The following is a 20497-nucleotide window of genomic DNA, read 5'->3' as shown; positions in this document are numbered from 1 at the left end:
TCTTTCCCATAAACTAGCCGGAACGGAGACATCCCTATTGGTGTTTTGTAAGCAGTTCTGTATGCCCACAAAGCATCAGTCAAACGAAGAGACCAATCTTTTCTATTTGGGTTCACCGTTTTCTCAAGAATGGACTTGATTTCTCTATTGCTTATCTCCACTTGCCCACTCATCTAAGGATGATATGGGGTGCCCACCCGGTGAGTGGTCCCATATTTCTTCATTAATGTCGAACATGCATAATTATTGAAGTGACTGCCACCGTCACTAATGATAGCTCGTGGCATCCCAAAACGAGAGAAAATATTGTCCTGCAAAAACTTCACAACCACTCGATGATCATTAGTTCGTGAGGGGATAGGCTCGACCCATTTGGACACATAATCAACACCAACTAAAATATATTCAAAGCCAAAAGAGTTAGGAAAAGGACCCATGAAGTCAATTCCCCATACATCAAAAAGTTCAATGACCTGAATATTTGTTAACGGCATTTGATCCCTGGCAGCTATGTTCCCCGTCCTTTGGCATCTATCACAATTCTTACAAAAAATCCAAGCATCTTTAAAAATAGTAGGCCAATAAAATCTAGCTTGAAATACCTTAAGTGCAGTCTTTTTAGGCCCAAAGTGGCCTCCACATGCATAGGCATGACAATGATTCAAGATCTCTTGTTGTTTAAGTTGTGCTACACATCTGCGAATAATTTGATCCGGGCATATCTTGAAAAGGCAAGGTTCATCCCATATGTAGTCTCTAGCTCGTGAAATTATCCGCTTCCTTTCCTGATAAGACAAATCAGTAGGAAAAGAATTAGTAACAAGACAATTCACAATGTCGGCATACCATGGCAGTGTGTTTATGGACAGGAGCTGTTCATCCGGAAAAGAGTCACCCAAAGGAAGTTCTTCATGTTCACTATCAGGTAGCAGCCGAGAAAGATGATCAGCCACTACATTTTCGCTTCCCTTTTTATCTTTAATCTCCAAGTCGAACTCCTGCAAAAGAAGTACCCAACGTATTAGCCTTGGCTTTGCATTTTTTTTTGTCATTAAATACCTCAATGCATCATGGTCTGTATACACAATAACTCGCGAGCCAATGAGGTAAGATCTGAATTTTTCCAATGTAAAATCACCGCCAATAATTCTTTTGAGCATCATTCATGGTGAGAGAGGCATAATAGATGGCATATGGCGTCTTATTTTTCCACTGGCCCAGAACAACCCCCAATGAATAATCACTGGCATCACACATTAACTCAAATGGCAGCTCCCAATCAGGTGCTTGCATAATAAGAGCTGAAGTGAGTGCTTCTTTTAACTTATCAAACGTTGTCCGGCAATCATCTGTCCACACAAATTCAGCATCCTTTGTCAGCAATACACACAAAGGTTGGGAGATCTTGAAAAAGTCTTTTATAAATCTCCGGTAGAACCCTGCATGACCAAGAAAACTCCGCACACCCTTTACTGTGGTAGGATGAGGCAGCTTTGATATGACTTTGATTTTTGCCTTGTCCACTTCAATGCCACGGCTGAAAATCAAATGACCCAACACAATTCCCTCTTGCACCATGAAGTGACATTTTTCCCAATTCAAAACAAGGTTGGTTTCTTCACACCTCTCTAAAACCAACCTCAGATGCTCAAGACATTCATCAAAATCAGCTCCAAATACACTAAAATCATCCATGAAAACTTCAATAAACTTCTCTACCATGTCAAAGAAAATACTCATCATACACCTTTGGAATGTAGCTGGTGCGTTGCACAGCCCGAACGGCATCCTTCGGTATGCAAAAGTGCCATATGGACATGTGAACGTGGTTTTCTCTTGATCTTCAGGTGCTATGGCTATTTGGTTGTATCCACTATAACCATCAAGAAAGCAATAGTGACTATGCCCGGCTAGTCTCTCTAATATCTGATCAATGAATGGTAGTGGAAAGTGGTCTTTTCGTGTTTCATTGTTCAACTTCCTATAATCAATACACACTCTCCATCCCGTGGTCATTCTTGTAGGTATCAACTCATTATTTTCATTCTTCACTACAGTAATGCCACTTTTCTTTGGGACTACATGAATTGGACTGACCCACTTGCTATCTGAAATCGGATAAATTACCCCCACATCAAGTAGCTTTAGAACTTCAGCTTTGACAACCTCCTTCATATGCGGGTTCAACCTCCTTTGTGCCTCTCGGGTAGGCTTTGCATTAGTTTCTAGAAAAATCTGATGTATACATCTTGAGGGGTTAATCCCTTTTATGTCCGCAATGGTCAAACCAAGGGCTGTTTTGTGCTGCCTCAATATCCGGATCAACTTTGCCTCCTCCCCCAAACTCAGATTTGCTGCCACTATCACGGGTAAAGTGTTATGCTCACCCAAGTAGATGTATTTCAAGTGACTCGGCAGCTGCTTCAGCTCCAAATTAGGGGCTTTAACTGTAGAAGGAACAAGAGATGCGTTAGTAGGCGTCAATTGCTTAAAGGGAAGAGTACTCTTACCACCATAAGGCCGGTCCAACTGGAATGCTTGGATGGCCTCCTCTATACGGTCATCCTCCAACTCTCCTTCCAAAATTGTTTTCTCACTCAAACCATACGCCACAACTGTTGCAATTGGATCCACACTAGTAACCTGAAAAACCTCACTCACAAGATCATGTGTAGTATCAACATCAAAACAATTACTATGTGCATCATGAGATTTAAGAGCATCAAACACATGAAATTCCAACTCTTTGTCATTAACTTGCATAGTTACAGTCCCTTTTCTCACATTAATATTCATGCCAGTGATAACCATATCCGAGTATGATAGGTAAAGATGAGGATCTAGGACTATCCTCCATATCCAACACAACAAAATCAGCAGGCAAGATCAAGTCATTTACAGTTACCAAAACATCCTCTAAAATCCCCTTAGGTCTTTTGACACTACGGTCAGCTAGTTGCAATATTATAGAAGTCTCTTGGAGCTCTCCCAACCCCAGTTTTTCATAGACAGAGTAAGACAACAAATTAATGCTTGCTCCTAAGTCTAATAGTGCCTTTTCAAAAAATTGATTTCCCACTTTACATGGTATGGTAAAACTACCAGGATCTTTAAGTTTTGGTGGGAGTTTATTTAACAACACAACACTGACCTTTTCTTTCAAAGCAATTTTTTCATGCGCAGTAAATTTTCTCTTTTGAGTACAACATTCTTTAAGAAATTTAGCGTAAGATGGAATTTGTTTAATAGCATCAAGCAATGGAATATTAATTTCAACCTTACGCAAATTCTCAAAAATATCAACTGCTTTAGAATCAATTTTCTTTTTGGCAAACCTTTGCGGGAAAGTTGAAGGATCTCTTTCCCATTCTTGTGTCTCCACTAGTCCATTTTTGCGGCCTGTTTGTACACTGTCTGTAGCTTTACTGCAATTTGTAGACTCTGTTTGCAGCTGCTCTGTTTTGTTGATTTGCTTGCCACTTCGGAGAGTTGTTACAGCTTTCAATTGCTCTGGTTGCCCAGCTGGGTTATTCAAGGGCTGTGAAGGTAACTCTCCCTTCTTTCTTTCACTCATCTCCTTAGCCATTTGTCCCACTTGGGTCTCTAACTTTTGAATGGCTTGAGTTGTTTAATGTATGAATTGCATCATTGTGGTCTCTAAGTCACTCCTCTTTGCTGGTTGTTGTGTAGGAACTGCTGTTTCAGCTGAATTCTGTTCATTCCTCCACGAGAAATTTGGGTGATTATGCCATGGATAATCTTGATTTCTCATGTTGAAATTTCCTTGCCCCAAGTAATTGGCTTGTTCTTGGTCTGTCATAGAAGTCAATGGACAAGCTTCAGTCACATGATCATTAGTTGAACAAATAGCACACACAGTAACTGGCTTGGTTGGCACCGAAGCTTTCATATTCATTCCCTTCATGGCTTCAACAATCATGTCTATTTTTCGATTGATATTTCCCATCTCAGCTTGTACCATCATGTCAGCACTTACTTCGTACATGCCTTGCTTCCTTGTTGAGCTTCTACCCCATGTAGAAAATTGTTGAGAGTCTTCGCTCAAGTCTTCGAATAGCTCCATCACTTCCTCACTACTTTTCCGCATCAACACTCCGTTACAAGCTGAATCAACCTTCATCCTATTAATCTCATTCAACCCTTCATAGAAGTGCAGCACAACATCATCCTTATGCAGATTATGAGTTGGGAAATGAGTTAAGCGGCTCTTGAAATCTTTCCAAGCCTCATAGAATAAATCACCATCTTTTTGCTGAGAATTCTGAATTTCTCGCACTAGCTGCTTGGTTCTATGAGCTGGAAAAAATTCCCTTAAGAACTTAGTTGCCATCTGCTCCCATATGCCAATAGTACCTGCTTCAATAGAGTTGTACCACATCTTGGCTCCTCCTCTAAGAGTGAAGGGGAAGAGTACCAGTTTCAGATTATCAGTAGATATCCCTGTCATGTGTTGAGTATGACAAAGATCAGTAAAATCCTTCAGATGTTGATGTGGATCTTCATCAAACCGCCCCTCATAATGTGGTACAGAATTCAGCCATTGAGGTGATAGGCTGACATTAGCTGCTCCCGTAGGTTGATATGTAATACATGATGGTTGGGATATGTTCTGCGGGATGTATCTATTCATCATGGGTATATGCGCATTATCCTCAGCATTCCCAGCGCCATCAGCAACTTGAATCTCTTGATTGGGTGGATTTTCAGCCATGTTTCTTTGCCTCAAAGCTCTAGCAGTTCTTTCAATCTCTGGATCAAATTCTTCTAATGGCTGATGTTGAGAACGAGTGTTGACCATGCAATTTAAGAGACAATTCTGGTCCTGCACAAGAAATTGTTTTTTTAAAGTAGGAAAAATAAACTAAATAAATTAAATACACACTACTGCCGTAAGAAACAACCGATAATGAACTTAACAGTCCCCGACAACGGTGCTAAAAACTTGATCGATACTTTTTATTGCAAGAAATACTTGCAACTCAATACCGACGGTTTATCCCACTCGCAAGTTTACGTGTCGAAAGACAGTAAATGGTGAATGGGGTCGAATCCACGAAGACTGTATTAATTACCAACTCTAACTACTGACAGTAGTGTAAAATAAGTATTAACTACTTCAAATAGCAACTAACAATAAAATTGAACTAAATATCAATGGATGAAAACTAGCTTGGGTTTGGCTTGCCAACTACCTCCACCTATGCACACAGCTTAATACGCAATCAGACAATTTAAAAGTTTAACAATGTCAATTGAAAGGCCTTGGTCCAGCTGCAGTCAATTAGATTTCCCTAAACAACGATCCTGACTTTGGTCCAGTTGCAAGATCTTTTCTTATTGAAGGAGTCTTGGTTGGTCTATCCTAAGAATTTCCTAAGACAAGCATAAGCACTAGGAAATCGACAGTTGCACAATCTATGATAATGGTCTATTACCCAATCGATTATGTCCTATGTTCCCAAAACTTGGATCTTACGCAAGTTCTTGTTACTTCGTCAAACATCGGGTCATGGTCAGCCGAATATGTTTAACTAACAATTCCTAAAATTATGATGTTGATCAGACATGCATAACAATAGGAAATAAACAATCAACCCAGAGAACAAAGAATTAAACTTAGTCTGATTGTCAATTAAATCTGTGCACAAGGTCTATGGTAGAAGAATTACCAAACCCTAGCTAGAAAAGAGTTTAGCTACGCATGCTTGACCGATACCAAAGTGTGTGTGTGTACTTACCCCAAGTGTAGGGTATCGTCAAGTAATAAACCGGTGAGTCCGGTATCGATCCACGAGGAAGCAATGCAAATTTGAAGTGAATGATATGCAAATGACTAGCTAACACTAATAAACACAATGACTATCAAATAAAAGCAAGTAAAAGAAATGGGCCGAATGACTCGGTAGCATGAGCGATTTTGTAATCAAAGTAAGCACAAATTGGATTTAAAACAATTAATTAAACACCTAGTCTCTAATCCGTCCCGGTGGTTACTCGGTTCTCATACTCAAGGTATCATTGCAAACACACACAACCATACACAATGCATTATGTGATACTATCAATCATGCATATGCAAAGAGAATTGGGATATAAGACTTCAATTCATACATGTAGGCCATCGGGTCTCTTAATCTACGATGAACGCAAAGGGATAAGCACCTAATATTATGGATTAATGTTCCCCCTTGGGGCTCGGCTTGGCTAACACCCTAGTTTCACACTCAAAGATCAATTAACCATAACTCTCCCATGCACATTCCTAAATTAACCCAAAACCCCATCATCAATACACATAATTAATAGCTATGCAATGGAAAACTCAATTAATTAAGGAAATCATGCAATGGGTTTAACAATTCTCAATCTAACACATTAGATGCAATCCCTAGACTAGACAATCCAAGAATACAATCAAATATGTCATTCTCATATATCCAATCACACAACTATCACGAAATTAAAAGAGAAGGATCGAAACTACGACCCTTTGAGCATACCTTGAGTAATCGAAACCTTGCATCCACCTTTCGGGATTAGAAACTAGAGAAGAGAACTACCCACTCATGATTGTTGCAATAAACATCCAATCTATTGTCATCTAAATCAGAGTTTATACAAAATCAAGAGAAAGCACCAAAAACAACAAAGAAAACTTCGAGAGAGAAAACTAGATCTACACTACTCCTATGGTGGCTTCCTCTTGGAGAAGTCAATGAATAATTATGGAAGCCAACCAAATCTTAGGGTTTTCTTCTCTTTTTACAATAGAAAATACCTAACTACCCTTATAAAATCGTTTCCCATTGGTTACATACATGATTTACCCCAAATGCCCTTGAAATTTCGGAGCAGAAAATTACAGATTCGCCGTAGGTGTCCGGACGGGTGTCCAAAAAGTGCTCCAACTTGCCCGAACAAGGTCTGATTCCAAGCTCTTGTGATTTCCACCATTGGATCTTTTTCCATCTTCAAATCTCGACCTTCAATTACATGTGCAAATCTTGGCCATTGAATGAATAGATCATTAAATCTCAACCTTGCAATATGTAGCCGTTGCACTTGCATTATTTTCCAAGTCTAGCTTTGCAAGATTTGAGTTGTCATGTGCACTTGCAGCCATCTTTGACCATTTGATTAAACTTGCACCAAATCTTGACCTTGGTATCTCCAACAATTTTGTCATCTTTGACCATTTGATCAAACTTGCACCAAATCTTGGCATTGGTATCTCCAACAATTTCCTTTTAAATGTGTAGCAACTTGCAGCCATCTTTGACTCCAAAAATCAAGTAAGATCTTCTTTTAAGTCAAAAATTGCAAGCAAGAATGTTGTCTTATGCACAACCATTGGATTCACCTTTAAATGATCATCTTAACCCTTCAAGTCTTGTTGTAATCTAATCCATTCATAATTCAAAACAATTCAATCTCGGCCATAGATTAGTGTACCGTTGGAGCTTGTAGTCTTCAAGAATATCTTCATAATCTAAGTCCCGACACCTCACAGCAAAAAGTGCCCAAAAAGTGCTCCAACTTGCCCGAACAAGGTCCGATTCCTACAAAACCAAGGGGAAACATTTGTAAGTGTAAAATTAAGCTAAAATGCAATCAAATACATTAACTAAGTGCTAGAACATCCTAATTAAAGGACATTAGAACCTCAAAATAGAGGTCCAATCACACCCCCCAACTTAGACGTTGCTAGTCCCTAGCAATGCAACCACTACCTAAAACTAAAATTTGCTAAATAAAATCCTAACTCACTGACGTAGGCATCACGGTTGCATTTAGCGCATGCAACAAGCCTTTAAACCCCTAGGTCACCCTAGTGGACGAGTTGTAGTCTCGTGAGGGCTTATCAGAGCGATACCCACAAACACTTGCCAAGGGACCACTATTACTTTGAAAGCACCATAAATGATTCTTAAATTCTCACATGCAAGAAATAGAGCTAATCTTCTAATTCCCCCGCTAGTCGAAAACATGCAAAATCTTTGGACAACCAATCTTAATCTCCTCAAAGATGGCTAAGAACATTTTATACTATGTAAAATATATGTGCAATCACGCAAGGCAACTCAACACATTCACACAAGTAAAACCTTGTTATGGAACCTTTTGGTGTTCATAAATCCCCAATCCCAAATGTACACAAAAACAAAAGAGCATTGTGCTAAGTGAATGACTTACACAATTGGATTAAATGTATGTGTTTATGAAAGATAATTTTGGATGGGCATAGCTTTGAGAAAGAAATCACCTACAAGAACAACTAATGCATTCACCAACTCACTTGCTTACCTTGGATCAAATTCATCAAAAGGTTAACTGGGTTGTAATGTGGTCATGGGACAAGGTAGGAAGAATTTGGATCTAGGTAACAAGTTGCAAGGTTAAGTTCAAACATGTGAGCTAAATTCTCATTTTGTCACCCCTTCCATTGTACCACAAATTCAAACACTTCTCATCCTTTACACACAAAGGATTAACTTTATTGCATACACCTTTTTTTTTTCTTTTTTTTCTTTTTTTTTTTTTGAATATAACATCATTTATACAACAACCCTCATAATTTTTTTTTTCTCATAATAAGGAGGGGTAATATCACTACCGATTTATTTTTCAAGCTCCTACACAACCTTGCAACCAAAGGTGGGAAATATTTGGGAAAATAGCTCACACAAGGCTTGTAAGTGAAATCAAGAGGCTTAAAGAAATTTAGGGCTTATAATCACTCACAAATGAATAGGCTAAGCTCAAATCTCTCAACCTAGTGAATCCTTCAATCCTAAGTTCACAAGCAAGTGGCAAATACAAAAATCACACTTCTCAGTAATCAAATATAATATTTGCAAAGCTATTGAAGAAGACGCTCATAGGATGTCAAATGAATATCAATGAAGAGCATCACCCAAAACCCAATGTATATCAATGAAGAATGGTTCAAAAGAATGAGAAGGGTAAAAAGGTAATTTTTCAGACAAAAGGATCCAAAAACGCAGTCATACAAATGCTTTAATGCCAAGATGTCTACTCAACTACACAATTTTGATATCAAACTAGGTCTCAGTCATTCCAAGAGAAATTGATTATAGTCATCCCACTCAATCACATGCATCGATTTAGCAAAAGAAACCAAGGAACCTACTCTACACTTGCACGTGTGAACAAGAATAATAAATTAACGTTCAAATTGGTAGTGAATCTCAAAAGCGTCTACCCATCCCCTCCTAAAGTCCATCTAGCATGTATGAACAACAAAGCACAACACAATAGGATAGAGGGTAGGAAATCATACCATACTCTTCAAAAGTGGTCGGAATCATGAGAAACGAAGCATATCCTGAAAAAGTTAATACCAACCACACTATCCAAGCATGACACAACAAGACTTTTTCTTTTCTTTTCTTTTTTTTTTCAAAATTTTCAAATTTTTGATATTCACAAAAGCACACCAAAATAAAGCAAGTTTCACAATGAATTCACAATTCCCTCACCCCCCAACTTAAATGAGATATTGTCCCCAATGTCAAGAATGGAAAACAAGGCAAGAACAAATTGTGAAATGCATTGTGAACATACAAAACACACCAAAATTAAAGGGTAAGAAAATCAAAACATAACACACAACTATGTCACAATTCTCACCTCCCAACTTGAATAAGTGCACAAGGAGCAAAAATTGTGAAATGGATTTTGAGTATACGAGCCACACAAAAATAAAAGTGATCTCTAAACCAATCCTAAACATATATGTACAAAAGTGGATCGACCATAACACAAAAGAGGGATGGGATCCTTGAGATCCCAAGAACATCCTCAAAATCACTACTCCCACTTTGAGGAACATGACGAACCACACATGATTCGGTCCCCTTTTCCCCAAACTCACCTAAAAAGAATTGTAATCGTGGTTTGGGATGCCACACTTTTCTAATTTTGGTAAATACTTTATGTGTGACATGATGTTTAGAGGATTCTTTAAATCCACTTGCAAAAGGTAACGTTGTCAATTCTTGAGGATGCACTTGGTATGCACCGACTTTGATTGGGAAAGCCTCTAATGCTCCTAAATGAAGGGGCAAATGTTCTACACTATAAATAGTCAAGAACTTCAAAACTTTTTTCATAATATCTCCCTCAATCAAAAGTCGACTACCTTTCTTAATCAAAACTAGCACACCCTCAAATGAATTCTTTGCAAGTGTCATCTCTAATTTATCCTCAACATGAGAGTGAATATAAAGCTTAGGGATGTACTCAATTGCCCTCCCACGGTCTAACTCATTCCCTTTTGGTCTCACTTTGTTCTCCTCTTTCTCTTCATTTCTCTTCTCTTCGCTCTTTTCCTCAACCTTTTCAATTGGATAATTGTCCTTGTCTCGACATGATCTATCTCCAACTATAACATTTTTCACCTCACCACCCACTTCTTCCACTAATTTCTCATCCTCACTTACCTTAGGAGTCATGGTATTGTCAATTACTATCCCACTCCTTGAGGTAATGATGGGTTGTTCTTGTTCTTGCACATTCAACCCCTCACTTGAAGTTTCGAATTGAAATTCTAATGTTTGAGTGATCTTTGTCAATTGGCTTCTTAAATCTTCCAAGGCTCTATTGGTTTGCTCACGAAATTCAAATCTCCTTTGATTAACCTCCAATTGAGCTTCCATGAATATTTGAAGCGTATCCTCAAGTGATCTCTCTTGGGGTGGGGTGCATGGTTGGTAAGATGGTGGAGCTATACATTGGTGTGAAGATTGTGCTTGCCTAAAAGGTTGGTACTCATGTGCATGAATGTAGTCAAAAGGAGGAGGTGCATGTAAATTTTGTCCGAAGGGAGCATATTGTGGCACTTGTGGCATTTGATAATACATAGGTGGGTAGACATTTTGTGGGGCAAATTGCGCCGCATTGTCTTGTTGAAATGGTTGAGGTGCATTTTGCAAAGCATGCTCAACTTGAACATTTTGCAAATTTTGAGCATTGCCAATTTGGACATCTTGCCCTTGCACCGGATTCATCAACTCATCAATATTCACATGTTGCAAAAGACGACGCAATGCATCAAGATTCATATCACCCCCACGTACACTCCCCGCATCACTCACATTTATATCACCACCTATCCCATCTCTATTAGACCCATGCCCACTAACATTATCTCTAGGTTGAGACATGATGGCAAGGAACAATAGCAAGTAACACACAAAAGTAGCAATCAACCACGTCAAGTAACACAAGATTTTTTTTTTTTTTTTTTTTCAATTAATGAACAACCAAGAACAATATTAAGCAAGAACAAGAGCAAGGATAGGAATAGAGCAACAATCAACCTTAGGAACAATAACACACCAAGATGTAGCAAGTAGTGATAAAAATAAAAATGCACAAAGCTCTCTCAAACAACGTATCACTACCAAGCAGCAAACAAGATGGCATCCATCGCCCACAGGAATCTAAGTTAGCCCCATCCGCCAAGTTCTCCTCACAAAATTTTTTTTTTTTTTTTTTTCAGCAACTACACTAAATCGACTACACTACAAAGCAAGTAAAAGGGAGGAACGAAGTTACCCTTGAAGCGTGACCGTGCTCCTTCCTTATTTGATGGTGTTTAATAGCATAAAGCTAGCATCTACAAGCCACCCAGCTCCATCTTTGACACTAGCTTCCCCGGCAACGGCGCCAAAAACTTGACCGATACCAAAGTGTGTGTGTGTACTTACCCCAAGTGTAGGGTATCGTCAAGTAATAAACCGGTGAGTCCGGTATCGATCCACGAGGAAGCAATGCAAATTTGAAGTGAATGATATGCAAATGACTAGCTAACACTAATAAACACAATGACTATCAAATAAAAGCAAGTAAAAGAAATGGGCCGAATGACTCGGTAGCATGAGCGATTTTGTAATCAAAGTAAGCACAAATTGGATTTAAAACAATTAATTAAACACCTAGTCTCTAATCCGTCCCGGTGGTTACTCGGTTCTCATACTCAAGGTATCATTGCAAACACACACAACCATACACAATGCATTATGTGATACTATCAATCATGCATATGCAAAGAGAATTGGGATATAAGACTTCAATTCATACATGTAGGCCATCGGGTCTCTTAATCTACGATGAACGCAAAGGGATAAGCACCTAATATTATGGATTAATGTTCCCCCTTGGGGCTCGGCTTGGCTAACACCCTAGTTTCACACTCAAAGATCAATTAACCATAACTCTCCCATGCACATTCCTAAATTAACCCAAAACCCCATCATCAATACACATAATTAATAGCTATGCAATGGAAAACTCAATTAATTAAGGAAATCATGCAATGGGTTTAACAATTCTCAATCTAACACATTAGATGCAATCCCTAGACTAGACAATCCAAGAATACAATCAAATATGTCATTCTCATATATCCAATCACACAACTATCACGAAATTAAAAGAGAAGGATCGAAACTACGACCCTTTGAGCATACCTTGAGTAATCGAAACCTTGCATCCACCTTTCGGGATTAGAAACTAGAGAAGAGAACTACCCACTCATGATTGTTGCAATAAACATCCAATCTATTGTCATCTAAATCAGAGTTTATACAAAATCAAGAGAAAGCACCAAAAACAACAAAGAAAACTTCGAGAGAGAAAACTAGATCTACACTACTCCTATGGTGGCTTCCTCTTGGAGAAGTCAATGAATAATTATGGAAGCCAACCAAATCTTAGGGTTTTCTTCTCTTTTTACAATAGAAAATACCTAACTACCCTTATAAAATCGTTTCCCATTGGTTACATACATGATTTACCCCAAATGCCCTTGAAATTTCGGAGCAGAAAATTACAGATTCGCCGTAGGTGTCCGGACGGGTGTCCAAAAAGTGCTCCAACTTGCCCGAACAAGGTCTGATTCCAAGCTCTTGTGATTTCCACCATTGGATCTTTTTCCATCTTCAAATCTCGACCTTCAATTACATGTGCAAATCTTGGCCATTGAATGAATAGATCATTAAATCTCAACCTTGCAATATGTAGCCGTTGCACTTGCATTATTTTCCAAGTCTAGCTTTGCAAGATTTGAGTTGTCATGTGCACTTGCAGCCATCTTTGACCATTTGATTAAACTTGCACCAAATCTTGACCTTGGTATCTCCAACAATTTTGTCATCTTTGACCATTTGATCAAACTTGCACCAAATCTTGGCATTGGTATCTCCAACAATTTCCTTTTAAATGTGTAGCAACTTGCAGCCATCTTTGACTCCAAAAATCAAGTAAGATCTTCTTTTAAGTCAAAAATTGCAAGCAAGAATGTTGTCTTATGCACAACCATTGGATTCACCTTTAAATGATCATCTTAACCCTTCAAGTCTTGTTGTAATCTAATCCATTCATAATTCAAAACAATTCAATCTCGGCCATAGATTAGTGTACCGTTGGAGCTTGTAGTCTTCAAGAATATCTTCATAATCTAAGTCCCGACACCTCACAGCAAAAAGTGCCCAAAAAGTGCTCCAACTTGCCCGAACAAGGTCCGATTCCTACAAAACCAAGGGGAAACATTTGTAAGTGTAAAATTAAGCTAAAATGCAATCAAATACATTAACTAAGTGCTAGAACATCCTAATTAAAGGACATTAGAACCTCAAAATAGAGGTCCAATCACACCCCCCAACTTAGACGTTGCTAGTCCCTAGCAATGCAACCACTACCTAAAACTAAAATTTGCTAAATAAAATCCTAACTCACTGACGTAGGCATCACGGTTGCATTTAGCGCATGCAACAAGCCTTTAAACCCCTAGGTCACCCTAGTGGACGAGTTGTAGTCTCGTGAGGGCTTATCAGAGCGATACCCACAAACACTTGCCAAGGGACCACTATTACTTTGAAAGCACCATAAATGATTCTTAAATTCTCACATGCAAGAAATAGAGCTAATCTTCTAATTCCCCCGCTAGTCGAAAACATGCAAAATCTTTGGACAACCAATCTTAATCTCCTCAAAGATGGCTAAGAACATTTTATACTATGTAAAATATATGTGCAATCACGCAAGGCAACTCAACACATTCACACAAGTAAAACCTTGTTATGGAACCTTTTGGTGTTCATAAATCCCCAATCCCAAATGTACACAAAAACAAAAGAGCATTGTGCTAAGTGAATGACTTACACAATTGGATTAAATGTATGTGTTTATGAAAGATAATTTTGGATGGGCATAGCTTTGAGAAAGAAATCACCTACAAGAACAACTAATGCATTCACCAACTCACTTGCTTACCTTGGATCAAATTCATCAAAAGGTTAACTGGGTTGTAATGTGGTCATGGGACAAGGTAGGAAGAATTTGGATCTAGGTAACAAGTTGCAAGGTTAAGTTCAAACATGTGAGCTAAATTCTCATTTTGTCACCCCTTCCATTGTACCACAAATTCAAACACTTCTCATCCTTTACACACAAAGGATTAACTTTATTGCATACACCTTTTTTTTTTCTTTTTTTTCTTTTTTTTTTTTTGAATATAACATCATTTATACAACAACCCTCATAATTTTTTTTTTCTCATAATAAGGAGGGGTAATATCACTACCGATTTATTTTTCAAGCTCCTACACAACCTTGCAACCAAAGGTGGGAAATATTTGGGAAAATAGCTCACACAAGGCTTGTAAGTGAAATCAAGAGGCTTAAAGAAATTTAGGGCTTATAATCACTCACAAATGAATAGGCTAAGCTCAAATCTCTCAACCTAGTGAATCCTTCAATCCTAAGTTCACAAGCAAGTGGCAAATACAAAAATCACACTTCTCAGTAATCAAATATAATATTTGCAAAGCTATTGAAGAAGACGCTCATAGGATGTCAAATGAATATCAATGAAGAGCATCACCCAAAACCCAATGTATATCAATGAAGAATGGTTCAAAAGAATGAGAAGGGTAAAAAGGTAATTTTTCAGACAAAAGGATCCAAAAACGCAGTCATACAAATGCTTTAATGCCAAGATGTCTACTCAACTACACAATTTTGATATCAAACTAGGTCTCAGTCATTCCAAGAGAAATTGATTATAGTCATCCCACTCAATCACATGCATCGATTTAGCAAAAGAAACCAAGGAACCTACTCTACACTTGCACGTGTGAACAAGAATAATAAATTAACGTTCAAATTGGTAGTGAATCTCAAAAGCGTCTACCCATCCCCTCCTAAAGTCCATCTAGCATGTATGAACAACAAAGCACAACACAATAGGATAGAGGGTAGGAAATCATACCATACTCTTCAAAAGTGGTCGGAATCATGAGAAACGAAGCATATCCTGAAAAAGTTAATACCAACCACACTATCCAAGCATGACACAACAAGACTTTTTCTTTTCTTTTCTTTTTTTTTTCAAAATTTTCAAATTTTTGATATTCACAAAAGCACACCAAAATAAAGCAAGTTTCACAATGAATTCACAATTCCCTCACCCCCCAACTTAAATGAGATATTGTCCCCAATGTCAAGAATGGAAAACAAGGCAAGAACAAATTGTGAAATGCATTGTGAACATACAAAACACACCAAAATTAAAGGGTAAGAAAATCAAAACATAACACACAACTATGTCACAATTCTCACCTCCCAACTTGAATAAGTGCACAAGGAGCAAAAATTGTGAAATGGATTTTGAGTATACGAGCCACACAAAAATAAAAGTGATCTCTAAACCAATCCTAAACATATATGTACAAAAGTGGATCGACCATAACACAAAAGAGGGATGGGATCCTTGAGATCCCAAGAACATCCTCAAAATCACTACTCCCACTTTGAGGAACATGACGAACCACACATGATTCGGTCCCCTTTTCCCCAAACTCACCTAAAAAGAATTGTAATCGTGGTTTGGGATGCCACACTTTTCTAATTTTGGTAAATACTTTATGTGTGACATGATGTTTAGAGGATTCTTTAAATCCACTTGCAAAAGGTAACGTTGTCAATTCTTGAGGATGCACTTGGTATGCACCGACTTTGATTGGGAAAGCCTCTAATGCTCCTAAATGAAGGGGCAAATGTTCTACACTATAAATAGTCAAGAACTTCAAAACTTTTTTCATAATATCTCCCTCAATCAAAAGTCGACTACCTTTCTTAATCAAAACTAGCACACCCTCAAATGAATTCTTTGCAAGTGTCATCTCTAATTTATCCTCAACATGAGAGTGAATATAAAGCTTAGGGATGTACTCAATTGCCCTCCCACGGTCTAACTCATTCCCTTTTGGTCTCACTTTGTTCTCCTCTTTCTCTTCATTTCTCTTCTCTTCGCTCTTTTCCTCAACCTTTTCAATTGGATAATTGTCCTTGTCTCGACATGATCTATCTCCAACTATAACATTTTTCACCTCACCACCCACTTCTTCCACTAATTTCTCATCCTCACTTACCTTAGGAGTCATGGTATTGTCAATTACTATCCCACTCCTTGAGGTAATGATGGGTTGTTCTTGTTCTTGCACATTCAACCCCTCACTTGAAGTTTCGAATTGAAATTCTAATGTTTGAGTGATCTTTGTCAATTGGCTTCTTAAATCTTCCAAGGCTCTATTGGTTTGCTCACGAAATTCAAATCTCCTTTGATTAACCTCCAATTGAGCTTCCATGAATATTTGAAGCGTATCCTCAAGTGATCTCTCTTGGGGTGGGGTGCATGGTTGGTAAGATGGTGGAGCTATACATTGGTGTGAAGATTGTGCTTGCCTAAAAGGTTGGTACTCATGTGCATGAATGTAGTCAAAAGGAGGAGGTGCATGTAAATTTTGTCCGAAGGGAGCATATTGTGGCACTTGTGGCATTTGATAATACATAGGTGGGTAGACATTTTGTGGGGCAAATTGCGCCGCATTGTCTTGTTGAAATGGTTGAGGTGCATTTTGCAAAGCATGCTCAACTTGAACATTTTGCAAATTTTGAGCATTGCCAATTTGGACATCTTGCCCTTGCACCGGATTCATCAACTCATCAATATTCACATGTTGCAAAAGACGACGCAATGCATCAAGATTCATATCACCCCCACGTACACTCCCCGCATCACTCACATTTATATCACCACCTATCCCATCTCTATTAGACCCATGCCCACTAACATTATCTCTAGGTTGAGACATGATGGCAAGGAACAATAGCAAGTAACACACAAAAGTAGCAATCAACCACGTCAAGTAACACAAGATTTTTTTTTTTTTTTTTTTTCAATTAATGAACAACCAAGAACAATATTAAGCAAGAACAAGAGCAAGGATAGGAATAGAGCAACAATCAACCTTAGGAACAATAACACACCAAGATGTAGCAAGTAGTGATAAAAATAAAAATGCACAAAGCTCTCTCAAACAACGTATCACTACCAAGCAGCAAACAAGATGGCATCCATCGCCCACAGGAATCTAAGTTAGCCCCATCCGCCAAGTTCTCCTCACAAAATTTTTTTTTTTTTTTTTTTTCAGCAACTACACTAAATCGACTACACTACAAAGCAAGTAAAAGGGAGGAACGAAGTTACCCTTGAAGCGTGACCGTGCTCCTTCCTTATTTGATGGTGTTTAATAGCATAAAGCTAGCATCTACAAGCCACCCAGCTCCATCTTTGACACTAGCTTCCCCGGCAACGGCGCCAAAAACTTGACCGATACCAAAGTGTGTGTGTGTACTTACCCCAAGTGTAGGGTATCGTCAAGTAATAAACCGGTGAGTCCGGTATCGATCCACGAGGAAGCAATGCAAATTTGAAGTGAATGATATGCAAATGACTAGCTAACACTAATAAACACAATGACTATCAAATAAAAGCAAGTAAAAGAAATGGGCCGAATGACTCGGTAGCATGAGCGATTTTGTAATCAAAGTAAGCACAAATTGGATTTAAAACAATTAATTAAACACCTAGTCTCTAATCCGTCCCGGTGGTTACTCGGTTCTCATACTCAAGGTATCATTGCAAACACACACAACCATACACAATGCATTATGTGATACTATCAATCATGCATATGCAAAGAGAATTGGGATATAAGACTTCAATTCATACATGTAGGCCATCGGGTCTCTTAATCTACGATGAACGCAAAGGGATAAGCACCTAATATTATGGATTAATGTTCCCCCTTGGGGCTCGGCTTGGCTAACACCCTAGTTTCACACTCAAAGATCAATTAACCATAACTCTCCCATGCACATTCCTAAATTAACCCAAAACCCCATCATCAATACACATAATTAATAGCTATGCAATGGAAAACTCAATTAATTAAGGAAATCATGCAATGGGTTTAACAATTCTCAATCTAACACATTAGATGCAATCCCTAGACTAGACAATCCAAGAATACAATCAAATATGTCATTCTCATATATCCAATCACACAACTATCACGAAATTAAAAGAGAAGGATCGAAACTACGACCCTTTGAGCATACCTTGAGTAATCGAAACCTTGCATCCACCTTTCGGGATTAGAAACTAGAGAAGAGAACTACCCACTCATGATTGTTGCAATAAACATCCAATCTATTGTCATCTAAATCAGAGTTTATACAAAATCAAGAGAAAGCACCAAAAACAACAAAGAAAACTTCGAGAGAGAAAACTAGATCTACACTACTCCTATGGTGGCTTCCTCTTGGAGAAGTCAATGAATAATTATGGAAGCCAACCAAATCTTAGGGTTTTCTTCTCTTTTTACAATAGAAAATACCTAACTACCCTTATAAAATCGTTTCCCATTGGTTACATACATGATTTACCCCAAATGCCCTTGAAATTTCGGAGCAGAAAATTACAGATTCGCCGTAGGTGTCCGGACGGGTGTCCAAAAAGTGCTCCAACTTGCCCGAACAAGGTCTGATTCCAAGCTCTTGTGATTTCCACCATTGGATCTTTTTCCATCTTCAAATCTCGACCTTCAATTACATGTGCAAATCTTGGCCATTGAATGAATAGATCATTAAATCTCAACCTTGCAATATGTAGCCGTTGCACTTGCATTATTTTCCAAGTCTAGCTTTGCAAGATTTGAGTTGTCATGTGCACTTGCAGCCATCTTTGACCATTTGATTAAACTTGCACCAAATCTTGACCTTGGTATCTCCAACAATTTTGTCATCTTTGACCATTTGATCAAACTTGCACCAAATCTTGGCATTGGTATCTCCAACAATTTCCTTTTAAATGTGTAGCAACTTGCAGCCATCTTTGACTCCAAAAATCAAGTAAGATCTTCTTTTAAGTCAAAAATTGCAAGCAAGAATGTTGTCTTATGCACAACCATTGGATTCACCTTTAAATGATCATCTTAACCCTTCAAGTCTTGTTGTAATCTAATCCATTCATAATTCAAAACAATTCAATCTCGGCCATAGATTAGTGTACCGTTGGAGCTTGTAGTCTTCAAGAATATCTTCATAATCTAAGTCCCGACACCTCACAGCAAAAAGTGCCCAAAAAGTGCTCCAACTTGCCCGAACAAGGTCCGATTCCTACAAAACCAAGGGGAAACATTTGTAAGTGTAAAATTAAGCTAAAATGCAATCAAATACATTAACTAAGTGCTAGAACATCCTAATTAAAGGACATTAGAACCTCAAAATAGAGGTCCAATCAATGCTCATAATTAAAATCATATAACTACTCATGGACAATGTTCAAATTAATAGAAGAATTAAAATCTGCCGAAGAATTGAACTGTCAAGCTTGATGTCTTTTCTCTTCTCCTTCTTGTCGTCAAACTCTCTCCAATATTCAGTCTTTTATCGTGCAGCCAAAAGTTGTCTTTGTCTAGGCATATCACTGCTTATATAGTCCTTAGCAAGGCCTAAACTGGCCCAATTGTCCTCGCCACATCAGCAACTTAATCACACCAGTCTAATTCCCGTGATTTGCGGCCGTAACAGGTTGCAAAACAGGTCATAAATTCCGTCTAATGCCAGCTTTATCCTCCAGTAATACCTGTTCATAAAAATACCAATATGGGCAGTATTTTGCACTAAACATCATAGAAAAATAGCAACTTTAAGCCCATAAAACTAGGTGTATTTTACACCTAACATCCATCGACTTGGTTGCTGGCTCCTTTCCAACTTTTTCTAGGACTGAAGCCTCTTCTTCCATCATCATTATTCTTCCTACTTGCTTTGCTTTTGCCATAAAACACTCTTTTAAGGCAGTTTGGTCTCCTCTTATTTCCACCACTTTGTTCTCGAAGGGGAATTTGAGCATCTGATGATAAGATGAGGGAACAACCTCCATTAAGTGAAGCGAAGTCCTGCCCATGATTCCATTATACGTCGAGGGTAGATCTATAACAAGGAAATCCACCTCAACTGTTCTTGGACTTGCCGCGACTAGCATTCTTATCCTTCTGAGCGGCCAAACTGGTGTTGCATTAAGTCCCACCAGATGTGTCGG

Source organism: Tripterygium wilfordii, chromosome 11, assembly GCF_013401445.1.
Source record: "Tripterygium wilfordii isolate XIE 37 chromosome 11, ASM1340144v1, whole genome shotgun sequence".
Classification (NCBI taxonomy): Eukaryota; Viridiplantae; Streptophyta; class Magnoliopsida; order Celastrales; family Celastraceae; genus Tripterygium; species Tripterygium wilfordii.
Note: the sequence above shows the minus strand (reverse complement) of the source record.